Raw genomic sequence first — 16402 nt, forward strand, 5'->3', positions numbered from 1 at the left:
AGGAGGCAGGAAACCTGGATCAGAACAGGGAAGAGCCAAATCCTTTCATAGACTTTGACATAGCGCCGCCTAGCGGGTAGCTGTGAGATGGCTGGAGCCTTTTATGATTACTTCATTAATCAAATGTTAAATATGTCTGCAACTGTCACTCAAGAACTAAAGCCACTCCAGGCTTTTTATATTTGAAGGAAAAAAGCCAAGATATGTGGGAAAAAAATTTTTTTTATATTTATTTATTCATTTTTGCTGCACCGGGTGTTAGTTGCTGCACGTGGGATCTTCAGCTGAGGCACCAGGGCGTCTTAGTTGCCACCTGCACGCAGGATCTAGTTCTTCCACCAGGGGTCAAACCTGGGTCCCCTGAATTGGGAGCATGGAGTCTTACCCATTGGACCACCAGGGAAGTTCCTGTGGGAAAATGTTTAACAACAACAACAAACTCTCAGATTTCATTGAGGGTTCGGTAGCACGGATAGTTTTTAAACATATGATTTATGACCTTCCCATATTTTGAATCTCAAAAACACTGAAAATGAGTCATGATTTTTGATCCACCTACATTTAAAAATTTCACTGTGCGGTAAAACACGATGACAGTAATAATAGATTTCTTCTTTCTAGTTATTCATTGGCAATAAAATGAAAGTGACTAGTCTATCTCATAGGATGGGAATTAAGCACGGCCAAATCCCATCTCACCTTCCCTTCTTACTACATGATTCCTTAGTAAATAGGTTGTGTGTCCATCAACCTGGACCCACATATTCTAAATAGTTGAGGTAAAGCCAGTGAGAATTTATATCAGGTATTAGTGAAGGGTGAATATTAATCAGTAAAGCTGAGGGTTTTAGGTCTTAAGAAAATATTAGTGAAATTAAAATGAGAGTTTTACCTACCATTGAGTAGTTTAGAGATTAAGCATGAAGTTTTTACAAATATACATACATACGCACATATATATACGCAGAGTAATATTAATGAAATTAAATGTAAAGGTCTGATTTTATCTAAAAGCCAAGAAAAAATTATAATTGTTGGCCATAGACAATGTTCTTGAGATTTATAAGTGCTCAAATACAAAATTTCTGAAAATGCAATTCATTTTGAAATTTTGGTTCAATGTTGAATAAAAACATTTGTGGTGACCTCTTAGTCATTAGCAAATCATATTTCTGCCAAAATTAAATCAAAATATGATCAGATTAAAGAGGTGAGGCCTGCTGTGAATAGGGTGGGAAGAGGATGCTTCAATATAAAAAAGCCCCTTGTAGGTGACTCTCACTCCAGAACTGAGTCACTTTAAGAAGGAGAATCTAGTAGAGGAGAGGTGAGTCTAATCTTACGTAATTTCTTTTTTACCTCTCAGTTTTCTACAAAAGGCAAATATGACAGCCAAAGTTTGGGGAATGGAGTAATTTTTTTTTTTTGGCCGCACTGTGTGGCTCGTGGATCTTAGTTCCCCAAACAGGGATTGAACCTCAGCCCTTGGCAGTGAAAGTGTGGAGTCCTAACCACTGGACAGCCAGGGAAGTCCCTGGAGTAATTTATTAATACAGTAAGTGTTGCCGAGGCCAGCTCAATCCCAGACCTAGTGTGTACACTTAGGGACCCTTGGGTCCTCTGCTCCAGGAGCTGTAGGCAGGACTAGGTTTCAACACCCAGGCTGGAGAGATGATGCTCTTTTTCCTTAATCAGATCCTGGTTGGAGTCCTCTACCACATGGTGAATCGAGTTTCCCCCATTGACTGATTCAACCTCTCAGCTGCTGCTGGGAATCTGAGCCACAGCCGAGTCGGACCAGCTGGCGGAATTTGGAGGATCTCTGAGTCTAGACCAGGATGTCCAGTAGAATGTAACCCACATATCTAATTATAAATTTTCTAGTAGCCACATTAAATGAAGTAAAAAGAAACAATTCAAAATAATTTTAATCAACAAAATGTTATCACTTCAACAGGTATTTACACTGACGATACAAACATTGTTTAAAAGATCTCAATGAGATAGTTTAAATTTGCTTTTTCTTATTCTGTCTTCAGAATCCATTGTACATTTTTACACTCAGAGCACATCTCTGTTCAAATAAGCCACATTTCAGATGGACAGTTGCCACCTGTGGTTGGTGGTTACAGTACTGGACAACCCACATCTAGTCCATTCACCAACTCAAGTTGAAGCTAAATGATGGATTGAGTCTTTCTTTCCTTTTTTTTTTTATATGTAATGCATCTCTCCATCAATGCACTTAATTTTTTTTTTAAATAAATTTATTTATTTATTTATTTATGTTGGCTGCGTTGGGTCTTCATTGCTGTGCACAGGCTTTCTCTAGTTGCAGAGAGCGGGGGCTACTCTTGGTTGTAGTGCGCGGGCCTCTCATTGCAGTGGCTTCTCTCATTGCGGAGCACTGGCTCTAGGCGCACGGGCTTCAATAGTTGTGGCATGCTGGCTCAGTAGTGGTGGCTCACAGGATCTAGAGCGCAGGCTCAGTAGTGGCGTACAGGCTTAGTTGCTCTGGGGCATGTGGGACCTTCCCTGACCAGGGCTTGAACCCGCATCCCCTGCATTGGCAGGTGGATTCTTCACCACTGTGGCACCAGGGAAGTCCCTGGATTGAGTCTTCATTCTAACTAGCATTCCAAATATCAGAAGTTCTGGGGCAAAAGTCAGTTATTTTATATTTATATTTATACTTATATTTATATTTACATTTTATGTCATTACCTAGCACGATGGATGGCACATATTAGGTACCTGATATATCTATACAAGTAAAAAAGATAGAGCCCCAAGCACTAATGGTCATTCAACTCATGGAAACATCTTGCTCATTTTTCCACAGAAAGTGACTATGGCTAAACATTTTAAAGAAGCAAGTAGAAGTCTCATCTGCTTAGGTTATCTTGAAAAACTTACGTACCTGAAATGCGGATATGTCTGCTGCCTCTGGTGCATCAATTCGACACAGAGGGAGTCCCATGGAAGCGTTCATTGTGCCCGTTCTGCTCTGTGGCCACTGATAAGAATGAGACCAAGACAAATGGTCAGTTGACGAAGCTGGTGTCCAAGATCAAGGACATGGAGCCCCACCTGAGTAATGTTCCACAGTTTAACCCAAGGACGCTGAAGCTCCAAGGGGAGGCATCTGTCCTAACTACTCCTCTCCACGGAGGACCCAGGAAGAAGCAGCTCTGCTAAGGTCTCCATTAAATATGGGCATTATTTGAATCCTGGCGCCTAAATTTTTATCCCCTAAACAATGGTGTTTCTCACCCTGAATATGAATTAGAACCACCTGGAGATTTTTAAGAGGATATAGTATTTAGGTCATGCCTTGATCTGTGTTGTTCAATAGGGTAGGCATTGGTTGCCATTAAGCACTCAAAACAGGGGTAGTGCCATAGAGAAATGATCATATTTTGGATATATTGAGCTTAATACATATCTTATTGAAGTCGTTTTTGAATAAGTTTACAAGAAACTTTAGAATTACACCTGTGACTCATGTTCTATTTCTATTGAGAAGCACTGCCTCAACTATGGCTTCTCAAACTTGAATGTGCATTTAATTACCTGGGGTCTTCTTAAAATGCAGATTCTGATTCTGGACTGGAATAGGGCTGGACTAGCCTGAGAATCTGCATCTCTGACATGAGCCCAGGATGATACCTCTGGTTCCTGACCACACGTGGAGAGTAGCAAAACCGGCACTGTCTGAATCTGCAATGTTTCTGAGCCCCCAGGTGATTCTAACCCACACTGGGTGTGGGCAACCGCTGTGATGGATGAATGTATGTTTGGTAAATATCTCAGTCCACAATATCACTTGTGAGAAAAATGAATTGTTGATTTTCTAAGCGAGTTTACTCTTTGCTCCATGCAAACTTGTATTGGGGATAGCAAAACCAGTCCCAGACATTTTGTCCTTGACAACCCACAGTCTGACTATCAGACATGTCCCAGCATCTTCCAGTGAGCCAATCATCAGAGAACCTAACAAAGTGAGTGGCACTGTTCCAGACAACAGGGGCACTTCTGAAGCTTCCTGTGGCTCCATCCACAGTCTTTTTAGAATAAGCAGTTCTGCTCCAGACTCTGATAATTAGGGCTAGCTGGAGATGCTGGCAGTCCAGAAAGCCATTCTTCTCCAGTTTCCCTTCTCGTCTGAGCAAGTTCTAGCTCTAAGTTGCCGTCAAGGTCCAAAGGCATCCCTACTCATGCCCAAGGAAATCTCTGATTGGCTGGGAAAGATGCCTCTTGCTCTGTCTTGACGTTGGCCCAGATAATACTTTTAATCGGTTAACAGACCCTAAGTGTCTCAGGTGAAAGGTACTGTAACGGGAATTGCCATCGTTAACAGCATTCCATACAGGTAACTCTTGACTGTTCCAATTTCTCAAAAATCTGGACACTTTGACTGCCTCTAGAACATCTCTAGGGTGTGTAAAAGAATGAAACAGGCCTGTACAATTTATTTCTCAAAATATACACAGAAATATTTTGCACATACAAACAGGGAAACCTTATAAATAATGTATGGGGAGAAATGTAATGTCGATAACGGAACTACTCATTTTGAAAGACAACACTGTCACCAAGTGTCCCCTCACCAAAACTGACTGGGAATTTTTAGGGGCCGCCAAACCAGAGATGGAGATTTATAGGAACCTGGGATGTTTGAAAAATGGTTTTGGACGACCTCCTTGAGGAAGGCACAAAGCATCATCCCAAATTGCAAAACTGGCTCCAGGCTGACTCCTTGTGTCCTCACTCTTTGCAACGTGACATTCCAACTTCTCCCATCAAGAGGCAGAGTTGATTTCCCCACCCTTGAAGTTAGGTGACTTGCCATGGCCAATAGAAGGCAGCAGAAACGATGGTGTGCCAGTTCAGAGCCAGGTCCCATAATGCTTCTACTCTCCCTCTCGGAGCCCTGCTACCCCCATGAGCACAAGCCCCAGTTACTAGCTGGGGCATAAGAGGCATATGGCCCAGTCAGGCCCCCAGCCTGGCTACAGCCAGCCCCCAGCTGACCCCACAGGTGTAGCAGCAATTCCAGCCATGATAAGCAGGGTTGTGAGGAAGAATTAAGAACATAAGCGTATGCTATAATTTATAAACCACTCTGTCAAGCTACGACATTATGTTTCAAAAGCATTTTTGTTATTTTGAATCCCTGTGTGGACATATTGAAAACAGCACTCCAATGATTGTTGGAGAGCAAAGGATGCAAACTGAAATTGAGACTAAAATATATTAGTTTATTCAGATTCACATATTTGTATAAATTACTAGAAAATCATCTGAAGAAAAACAGACACAAATGAAAAAAACAGTCCAAAGAACACGGGTGAAGAAATATGTCAATTTATCACCAACTAGTACATCAAAGATGTAATGGAAAGTGTATGTTTGGTTCTCTGTATAATGCTGTATAATTTTCATCACAAAAGGATTATTTGATTTGTACATACTTGGAAGAAAACAAAGCATTAAGATTATCTGCTGGTGTGAAAACTGGCCCCTATACACAGGGGGCAACGAGAGACTGAAGAAAGAGGCAGCCCGCTCCAGACTAGTCAGTGGCAGTTTTAACAAGCAAGGGAACCTGCTTACAAAGCTTGCCTTGGTCAGCTGAAAGACGAATAGATCTCAGCACCCACCCGCCAGGATCTTGAGTTTACACAGAGACCTTAACAGGGTTCAGTCACGTATACTGTCCACATGGTCTCAAGAACACATTACTCTCTCAAGGCTGAGTTCTTGAAAATGGTTCCCACTGTGGGAATGGTGGGCAGAATGTATATCCCAAGGTCAGGGGAGGGGGTGAGGAGTCTCTGACTGCCCGGGTCCAGCTCTTGGGTCAACTGGCGGTTATGCCCTCTCAATGGCCTCCTCTGACATTTCAGCAAGGAAGGATGCCAGAAAAGATAGCCTAGGGCAGAAACCACTCAACTTGTTATCACGAATGCCAGGGCAACCCAAGCAAGTGGATATACAAGCCTACGTAGGGCCTGGAAGTAGGAAGCATTTGGGGACTACACCTGGGCTGGTACTGACCTGCCTCCCCAAAGGGACAAGGAGAGCAGAAAACTGGATGGAGTCAAGAGAGAGAACAAAGAAAGGCAAGGCTGGATATGGAGCAACGTGTGGATCCAGGAGCATGTGTCTCAGAACTGCCGGGGCTCTGCAGACCAGCTGCATCCCCATTCTCCTTGACCCTCATTGGTATAATTAACTCAGGGTGGGCTTGTTCCGGCTGCCAAGTCACTTCCACCTGTCCATGGAGTTGACAGTTACTTGCTCACAGTGAACCAACCTCCTTGGACCTAACAGCTACTGCAGGAGGCGGTAGTGGAGAGCAAGGTGACGACAATGACCAGATGCGAAGGAGGAAGAGATGCTCAGTGGACCGATTGGGGACTGGGTGGATTGATGGTGTGGGGTTAAGTCTGCAGAGCTAAAGGGGCCAGATGTAGAAAAGGGAAGGGGAATCATGAGGATATAGTCAAGCCCCATCTTATGGATATTTCATCCATATGTTGTATACAAATTCCATTAAATTTGCTCTGAATGAAAAAGAGAGAACAAAATTATCCTTTAAACCATGTCAGTGACTTTATTTACCATCTCATTTGATGAGCTCATAGCTCAGGGTAAGAGGGAAATGGGAGCTGTGCGTCTGCCATCTCTCAGGAAGTCTCAGGACTCAGAGGCCCCTCAAAGCCAAACTACCTCACCTTTTGCACTTTTCAAGCAACGTTATTCCTAAGTGTGAGTCACCATCTTCCTCGGGTTCTCCAAGAAACAGCAATCTCTCCCAATGAGAGAGGAAAAATGGGCTACTTTGGCTTTTTGAGGAACAATATGTAGTTCTCCAAAATGGTACATGCCTGGGGGATTTTTCAAGAAAATTAACCATCAGTAGTGATTTGTTTGTCTTCACATAACGTATGACCCAGATGTGCTGAGAAATAAGAAAAGGACGAACGAATCAAGGGCAGCTGATCCAAGGAGGCATGGGGCAACTTCCACAGCCTACGTGGAAAGCTAGAGAAAGGGAACATCCAGCTGGTGGGAGCTGAAGACAGGGGCCAGTCCTCCTTGGGCTCGGGATGCCATCCTCTCTTCCTACATCTTCACGCTCTCCTTCTCTGTTGGCCCCTCCCAGCCAGAGTTAAAGAGCCACAAGGAAATGCCCTCCCCCACTCTATTCTCCTGTCCTTCTATCCACCCCTCCCTTCTTTCCCTTTGCCATCAATTTCTTGACTTGCTCCCCATTGCTCCCCTCCCATCTACACTGCAATCTGGTTTCTGCCCCACTACTCTCATGAAACTGATCTCCTTGAAGCCCCCAATGATTTCTAAATTGACAAGTCCAGGGGACTACTTCTCAATCTTTATCTATGTGACCGCCAAGCCGAGTTATATCTTAAACAACGTCTCTGTCTTGAAAATCTCTTCTCTTGGCTTCTGCACCACCTTTCCTTTTCTATTCATGAGACTGATCACAACCAGCACTGCAGATTCCATCGAATTAAGGAATGCTGTTGCCTACATGTGTGAATGAGCTGTGAGTAAAGTATTGAAGTAGAGGAGACCTAAAGTGAAACGTCTTCATGAATGTCCATGTGGCTGAGCAGCAAGTTAACCTTTCATAGATGCGCTAAAGAAGAAGAGTTAGGTTTTATTTTATTTACTTTTCCCTGGACTGTGTTGAATGACTATCATCTACAAGTTCAGGCTACGTTTTGCTGAGGATTAACGCACTGGGAGAGCTGAGAGAAAACTGAACAGTAGAGCTGTCTTTTTCTTGACCAGTTCACTTTACTTTCCCAAACTCTAAGTCTTTCCCTAATTCTTTCTCCTTTTTATTGTAGGAAAATGAACATAACACAAAATTCACCATTTTATCATTTTACAATTCACTGTACCATTCAGTGGAATTTTACTGTCACAATGTTGTGCAACTATCACCACTGCCTAGTTGCAAAACATTTTCATCACCCCAAAAGGAAACCTACACCCATTTTAAGCAGTCATTCCCTATTTCCCTCTCTTCCAAACCCCTGGCAACCACTAATGTATAATATTTTCCATGTGTATGGATTTGCCACTGCTGGACATTTCGTATAAATGGAACCATACAATATGTGGCCTTTCGTGCCTGATTTCTTTCACTTAGTTGCATCCATGATGTAGCATGTATCAGTAATCCATTCACTTTTATGGCTGAATTCCCTGATCCTGTTTTCTTCATACTGTTTGAATACAAACTTTAAAACATGTTGAGGGTGAAGCTCTGTTTTAATGGCACATCTATTAGGCCAATTCATTTAAAGAAGGTGAAAATGGAGATATTGTTGTGAAATGATAATCGTTGAGAAGCCTCAGCCAATTTGATAATGAAAAGTTTGGGAAATGTTGCAAAAAATTGTCTGCTTTATATTAAAAGCCTTTTAAACAAGGATTCAGGAGATTGTCTTTTTCTTGCAGGTAACTTAAATGAGGCAGAGGGAAATAACTGCCCTTTAAAACAGATTTTGAAAGGATTCTATTTATTCTTAATAGACAAATGGGAGTACAGGTAGTTCACATCCAATATGGACTCCCTGTTCAAACACTGTTTATCGTTCTAGCCACCACTATCGAATTATATTTCTTGAGAGTAAGGCAGCTCAATTCCTGCGTACCACTTTTTAAAATTCATCTATCAAATCCATTAATACAGTATAAACAAGAGATGTTCATGTTTAAGTGCAGTTCAAATATCAGCTATAAAGAACCCCCAGTAAGAAAAAGAATCTTATATCTCTTGCCAGAATGTGGTCAGCTCTGGGATGCTTTGTTAGCTGAAAGACACATTCATTGTTAAGAGGATAGAGGCTGCTTAAGAGGGATGTGAGCCAAAAAATTTTAACTACATGTATGTGTTAAGAACAGTGCTAAGTTATCTCATATTCTGTATCAGTCAAGGCTCACCATTTTACATATGTGAAAAGCAAAGTTAAAAGTGTTTTAGTAGGGCTTCCCTGGTGGCACAGTGGTTAAGAATCCGCCTGCCAGTGCAGGGGACACGGGTTTGAGCCCTGGTCCGGGAAGATCCCACATGCCATGGAGCAACTAAGACCGTGCGCCACAACTACTGAGCCTGCGCTCTAGAGCCCATGAACCACAACTACTGAAACCCATGCACCTAGACCCCATGCTCAGCAACAAAGAGAAGCCACCACAATGAGAAGCCCTCGCACTGCAACAAAGAGTAGCCCCCGCTCTCCGCAACTAGAGAAAGCCCGCGCACAGCAACGAAGAGCCAACGCAGCCAAAAATAAATAAACAAATAAATAAATCTATTTTAAAAAAAAAGTTTTAGTAACTTACTAAAAGGCACACAATCAGTAAATTTGAGCAAGAATTCAATCCCAAATCTGTCACACTGAAGTTTAAGCTAATACTTGAGATTAATAAAAACAGCACTAAATTAAAAGTTGAGATATTTTTTATTTCATACTCTTTCACTAACGCTCTTTGGAGATAAATCATTTCATTTATATGGGCCTTACTTTTCACAACCATAATAGTTGGAAGCTTGACTAGATGATCTGTATGTAGTCTTCCAATTCTAAAATGTTCCCCTAATTTGGATCCCTACAATAATTGCCCTTGCAATACATGCATGCTGCTACCAAGTAGCAGTAGAGACTACTAGTTCCTTTTTTATCCCAAGTGGGGAGTGTATTTTGACATCAGATTTATCCGTCAATAGTACAACCTGTTAATATAACTATACAATAACAAAATAATCTGGTATTATTTCCTGTAAAGCAGAAGCTTTACATTGTGTCTGTGTATCGTATCAGAATCATCTGTAGGTTTTTAAACATAGAGGAAATCCAGAACCCATTGAATGAGAATATTCAGAGACAGGACTTGGACATCTGGATTTTTGGGCTCCCATCATTTGCATATTTTATTTCATTTTATTTTTTGCCTATGTACAATATTTGTCACATCCTCTTGAATCTTTAAAAGTTTCTTTTTGTTTTAAATTTTAGAATATTCCATAATCTTCACCTACTTTTCATAAGGTGTTATCTGTTAGGTTTATTCGATCTTGTGCTTCTCCTGGTTAAGACTTCTTTTTTTTCTTTATTTTTTTCGGGGCCTTGCCTCATGGCTTGCAGGATCTTAGTTCTCTGACCTGGGATTGGACCCCAGGGCCCCAGCAGTGAAAGCGCCAAGTTCTAACCACTGGACCACCAGGGAATTCCCAAGACTTCTGTTTTAAATGACTTTTTTTCCCACTCTAATTCATTCCTGGGATCAGTTTCATGTTTAAACATTAAAGCAACCTTGCATTACTAGAATAAAGCTACTTTGATTGTGATATATGATTGTTTTACATACCATGGATACAGTTTGTGCTTCTGTTTACACATTTTGCATGCATGTTCAAAAGAGAAACTGGCCTGTGATTGTATTCTTGTAATATTCTTTTTACTTTTGATCTGAAGCTTATGTTGGCCTTATAAAGATTTTGAGCAATATATACTTTTCTGTTTCCTGGAAGATTTTTATGTAAGATTACCAATATTTCTTCCCTAAATATTTGGAAGAATTTACTTGGAAAGCCATTTATCCCTGGAAATCATTTTCTGTAAAAGTACTTAATTATACAAACAAATTTTGGAGTAGATACAGGTTTTTTAGATATTTTTTTCTTTCTTGGGTTAGTCTTGTTAGGTTGCATTTTTTAAGAATGTGTAATTTTGGATGAATTTTCAAATTTATAAATATAAAATTATCATAATTTTAACAGCTTTGTTGGGATGTAATTTACATACCATAATTTCAACACTTTAGTGTATACAATTCAGTGGTTCTTAGTGTAACCACTAAAAGACTTTGTAACAATCACAACCATCCAATTTTAGATTTTTGTCCCCCCACAAAAAACCCATTACACATTAACAATGTTTTTTTCATTCTCCTCAACCATCTCAGCCCTAGGCAACCACTAATCTACTTCCTGTCTCTACAGATTTGCTATTCTGGGCATTTCATATAAATTTGACCATACAATATGTGATCTTTTGTGAGTGGCTGCTTTTACTTTACATAATGCTTTCATTGTTCATCCATGTTGTAACATGGATCAATATTTCATTCTTTTTTATAGCTGAATGCTATTCTATTGTACGGATATTCCACATTTTGTTTATTCATTTATCAGATTGACATTTGAATTATTTCCACCTTTTGTTTTTAGAAATATGCTTCTCTGAACATTTACATACAAGCTTTTGTGCAGACATAAGTTTCAATTTCTCTTAGGTATATATTTAGTAGTGAAACTGCTGGGTCATAGGGTAACTCGATGTTTAACACTTGCAGGAACTCTCAAGCTGTTTTGTAAAATGGCTGCACCATTTTACATTCCCACTAGCAATGTATGTGGGTTTCAATCTCTTGTCTTATAGCCTAGCATGTCGTCTATGCTGGAAAATGTTTCACATGTAGTTGAGCAAGATGAGTATTTTACTGTTCGGTTGAGTGTTCTGTAGACATTTATCAGGTCTTGTTAATTCATAGTCTTGTCCAAGTCTTCTATATCGTTGATCTTCTGCCTAATTGTTCTATCCATTATTGACCGTGGAGTACTGAAGCCTCTACCTAATGTTGTGCAATTATCTATTTCTTCCTTCAATTCTTCATGGATTTTGGTATTTTCTTCTTCATGTATTTTGGTTTTATCTTATTCAGGGCAAATATGTTAAAAATTTTTGTATCTTCCCTTTTTTTATCATAAAATGTCCCTTTTCATATCTAGTAAATTTTTGTTTGTTTTAAAGGCTATATTTTCTGGTATTAGTATAGCCACTTCAGCATGCTTATGGTTGTTATTTGCATGATGTATTTTTTTCATCCTTTTACTTTGTACACATTAGACTTTTGAATCCAAGGAGTGTCTCCTATAGAAAACATTTTTTTAAACCCAGTTTGACAATATCTGCCTTTTGATTGTACTGTTTAATTCATTTACATTTAGTTTTTATTATTGATATGGTAGGATTTATTTCTGTCTATCATTTTACCTTTGGTTTTCTACATGTTTTATGCTTTTGTTTTTTTGTTATTGTTGTTGTTCCTCCATTTTCCTTTTATATTAAGTGGATATTTTCTACTGTAACATTTAATTCCTTTAATGATTTTTAACCATATTTTTTGAGTAATGGCTGCTCTAGGGCTTATGTAATACATCTTGTCAGAATCTCTTCAGATGTATACTAGCTTCATTCCAGTGAGAAACAGAAACTGTACTTTTATAGAGCTGTATTCCTTCCCCTCTTTTTTGTTTTTGTTACATTTCTATATGTTACATACTTAACAACATATTATTATAATTATTACTTCTCACAAGCTTATCTTTTAAAGGAGCTTAGAGAAGAAAGTAGAGCAAATAAATATTTTTGAGTTTGTTGGGTTAATCTATTTACCATTTCTGGTTCTCTTCCTTTCTTCCTGTGGATTCAGCTTATGATCTACTGTCATTTTTATTCTAATACAGCTTTGTTCTCACTGCCTTCTTTGTGCCATATCATCAAATATATGATATTTCTTTATGTTATATACAAAACAATCCAAATATAGTCATATTGTTTATGCACTTACTTTTTAAATTAGTTAAGAGAAGGAGAAGAAATTTGAAATTACATTATCTTTTATAATTCCCTACACAGCTGCTCTAGTCAGCATTCTTTGTTTTGTTCTTATGCCTTGAGTTACTGTCTGCTATCATTTGAAGAACTTCCACTAGTATTTCTTGTGAAGCCCGTCTGCTAACAATGAATTCACTCAGTTTCTCTTTCTGTTTCTGGGTTATGGTACAGTATTGATGATAAGTTGTGGAGTGGTAGGAAAAACTAAAATGCGATGTACTGTATGATGTATGTTTTACTGAAGTGGCTTGGTCAAATTATAATGATTTATGATAGAAATCACCTAAAGCAAGCATCACAATTCTCCAGGAATGTTCTGTAGAATGCTGATGTTAATGATGAATATGTGAATCCCAAATCTTTCATTTGTATTGACCTTATCTCATTAATTATTCTCCCAACAATGCCAGAACTAGAGTTGAGTTCTAAAGTGTACCTTCCTCTTTTCCCATAGAAATGGTCCCACAATTTCAGAAAGTTCTCAAAGGTGAAAAAGTGCACATGACGTTTATCACGTTTGCAAATGCCAATGAAAATGCTAAGGTAACACTGTCCAAAATGCAATATTCTTCTGTGAGAGCACCCAACTTCAAACAAATACACATATTCTAAATACAACTTAGATCTGTGACATGTTTTGGCCAATGAAGTGTGAGCAGACATGATGGCCTTAAATGAGCAGCAGAGGCCTTAAATGGGCTTGTGCAGTTGGGCTCACCTCTTATGTTTCAGTGAACTTTGTGAAAAGACAGGGCCTGGGAGCTGCGGCCTCACAGCAGAGTTCCAGAGGAAGATGTGTGGGACAGACCTCAAACTGACACAAAACATGGAGCAAAGCCAGCCATCTAGAGTTCTAAAAGAGAGCCACTGCAGCTAGCCCATAGGTCCAAGAAAAATAAATTCTTGTTTATGTAACTGAGTTTTGGGGCGATTTGTTCCAAAGCATTATCTCAGCAAGAGCTGACTAACACAGCATCCTCCAAATCATTGTTATGTAAATGGCTGCCACCATGCCTACATTAAGGCAATTGTGTACTCAGATTGTGAGAATTCTTGAACTATTGGTGCCTCTCCAACACAATGTACATGGCTAAATTTCCACAAATAAGTTTACTAATATACCACAAAGATCTCCCTAAACTTTTATTAAATGTAATGCAAAGTTCTTTCTTTTCATTTTCTGCTTCTACATAGTTAAAATGCTTTTTATCAATGTAAAATGGCTCTTGCTGTTTGGCTTCTGTGGTTAGAGTCTTTTGAACTCTTTGGCTTTTCAGCTCCTAGGCTGTAAGATTTGAATCAGCAAATGCCCCAAGGAGAAAAGCTGCGCTAAATGTCAAGCTTACGTCTGTGTTTCCCTTCTCTCCAGAACTTGGCCCACATGTCTTGGTGTCTCTCTAACATTCAGATGCCAAGGAACAGATGTTTTCTTACTTTATCCAGGTTTTCTAAAATTTCTTTAGACTTCACCTGATCTTATGTTATTAGTGAACTATCATCTCAATTACCACTAGGAAGAAAATTTACAATTTTTAAAGAAAAGGGAACCCTGGTACACTGTTGGTAGGAACGTAAACTGGTGCAGCCACTGTGGAAAACAGTATGGAGGGTTCTCAAAAAACTAAAAATAGAACTATCATATGACCTCACAACTCCACTCCTGGGTATAAATCCGAAAAAAACAAAAACATGTGTTTTCAAAAACATGTATTGGAAGAGATACATGCACCCCAATGTTCGCAGCATCATTATTTACAATTACCAAGATATGGAAACAATCTATGTGTCATCAAGAGATGAATGGATAAAGAAGATGTGGTACATATAACCAATGGCATACTACTCAGCCTTAAAAAAGAACAAAATTTTGTGATTTGCAGCAACATAGATGGACTTGGAGGGCATTGTGGTAAGTGAAATAAGTCAAACAAAAATAAATACTGTAGGATATCACCTATATATGGAATCTAAAAAATACAACAAACTACAGAATATAACAAAAAAGAAGGAAAGTCACAGATATAGAAAACAAACTACTGATTGCCAGCGTGGAGGGGGAAGAGGGGGCAATACAGGGGTGGGGAAGTGAGAGATATAAACTACTGGGTGTACGATAGGCTCAAGGATGTATTGTACAACACAGGGAATAGAGTCAATATTTTGTAATAAATGTAAATGTAAAGTAACCTTTAAAAAGTATATAAAATTTTTTTAAAAAAGAAATCATACCGAAAATTGGAAACAATTTAAATGTCCATCAACAGGAAAATGCACATATAAATTATTGTATTTCCCTACATGGGAATCCTACATAGCGAGGAAAGTACGTGAACTAGACACATCTTTACATGTCAGCATGGATGAACCTAGCAAAGATAACACTAAATAAAGCAAGTAACAAGAGAAAACGTAGTAGAATACTATATGCTGTTTAAGAATACTTAAAAATGTAGCCTAAATATAAAGACATCCATGGCAGTGATGGAGACCAAGTTCAGAAGAATGGTTACCCAGGGTCAGCTGGGGAGTGGCTGTGTTTGGGAAAGTGGTCACACCAGACTCTTCAACAGGAATGGTAATGGTTCACTTCACACGCTGGCTGGAGGATGGAGGAGTGTCTGCGATGTTATCATGTGACCACGCTGCATGTAAAAGCCATTGCTGACCACATCTAGGGGATCTGATGCGCGGGAGCTGGTAGTGGGTGGAGGCATCCAGAATATGGTGGTAGAAGAGGAACGTTGTACACGTAACGCCTAAGGCCTGACCAGAGGAGGACCACTGTTCTAGAAACTGTACACAAATCCAACTTCTACGGCCAATGTTAAAAGACAAACTGAGGCATATTTAAAATTTTAACACTTTATGTGAGCAAAAATAGATTCAATTCAGGCACCACAAAGCGGAAGTGGTGAGGAGCACTCCAGCCACAGGAGCTGCAGAGATTTTTATTTTAAAAGGGCAGAAGCAAAGCAAGGAAATGACTGATTTGCTATAGCTTTAAAGCCTAATTGGTGGTTTGTGACTGGTCGTCCTCAGCGGTGTTCGTCACCCTGAGGCGTTGACAGGCTTAGATTTTGATTGGTTTACGTAGGCGGCCGCATCACTAGAGCCACCGCAGGCTAACGGCCTCCTTGCAGGGTTAATTTACTAACACCAAGGGTCTGAGTCCTCCCTCTTACTCAGTCACTTCTCTTCCTACGCCTCAGTTTCTCTTCTGTAAAGTGGATATTCTGTAGTAAATTCTCTGTGGAGGTGTCAGTACAAAACAAAGTGATTATTAGTAACCACGATCATGTCCTGAATGCATGGAACACGTCACCATTTGCCAACCACTGTGTCAAGTCAGCAGAAACTACAGAAATTGAGAGCTCTCCGCAGAAATTCACACACCCGTGCACCAGGTAACAGACCACAGGCAGACGTTCACTCAGCCTTTCATGGGTCCCTCGCGGAGTGCACGCTCTCTCCTGGGCGGGGCGAGCACAGACACTTATCGGGAGTTCAACTACTTTTAAAATGTGTTGATACAACCATGTCTCACTTCTGTTTGGATCAGTCAGCAAACGCTTTTTGGAAACCCCAAATTCTCCACACCTCCTACCTTTCCCGCAGCCATAGTCTCGAAGCTCCCGTCCCTGCTCCTCAGGCCAGGTCCCCATGGGAGGCGGGGCTGCGTGCAG

The 16402-nt window shown here is 39.9% G+C and overlaps 1 long non-coding RNA gene across 1 annotated transcript; it reads right to left on the reverse strand.

The window, feature by feature from the left end:
- Positions 1-206: 206 nt before the first annotated feature.
- LOC137772490 (uncharacterized) lies at positions 207-16401 on the reverse strand. The gene is made up of 3 exons (XR_011075484.1): positions 16324-16401; positions 2921-3016; positions 207-408 (listed from the first exon to the last, which is right to left on the reverse strand). It is a non-coding gene; the product is annotated as an uncharacterized lncRNA (long non-coding RNA).
- Between the last annotated feature and the right edge of the window lies 1 nt (position 16402).

This window comes from Eschrichtius robustus, chromosome 11 (genome assembly GCF_028021215.1).
Source record: "Eschrichtius robustus isolate mEscRob2 chromosome 11, mEscRob2.pri, whole genome shotgun sequence".
Classification (NCBI taxonomy): domain Eukaryota; kingdom Metazoa; phylum Chordata; class Mammalia; order Artiodactyla; family Eschrichtiidae; genus Eschrichtius; species Eschrichtius robustus.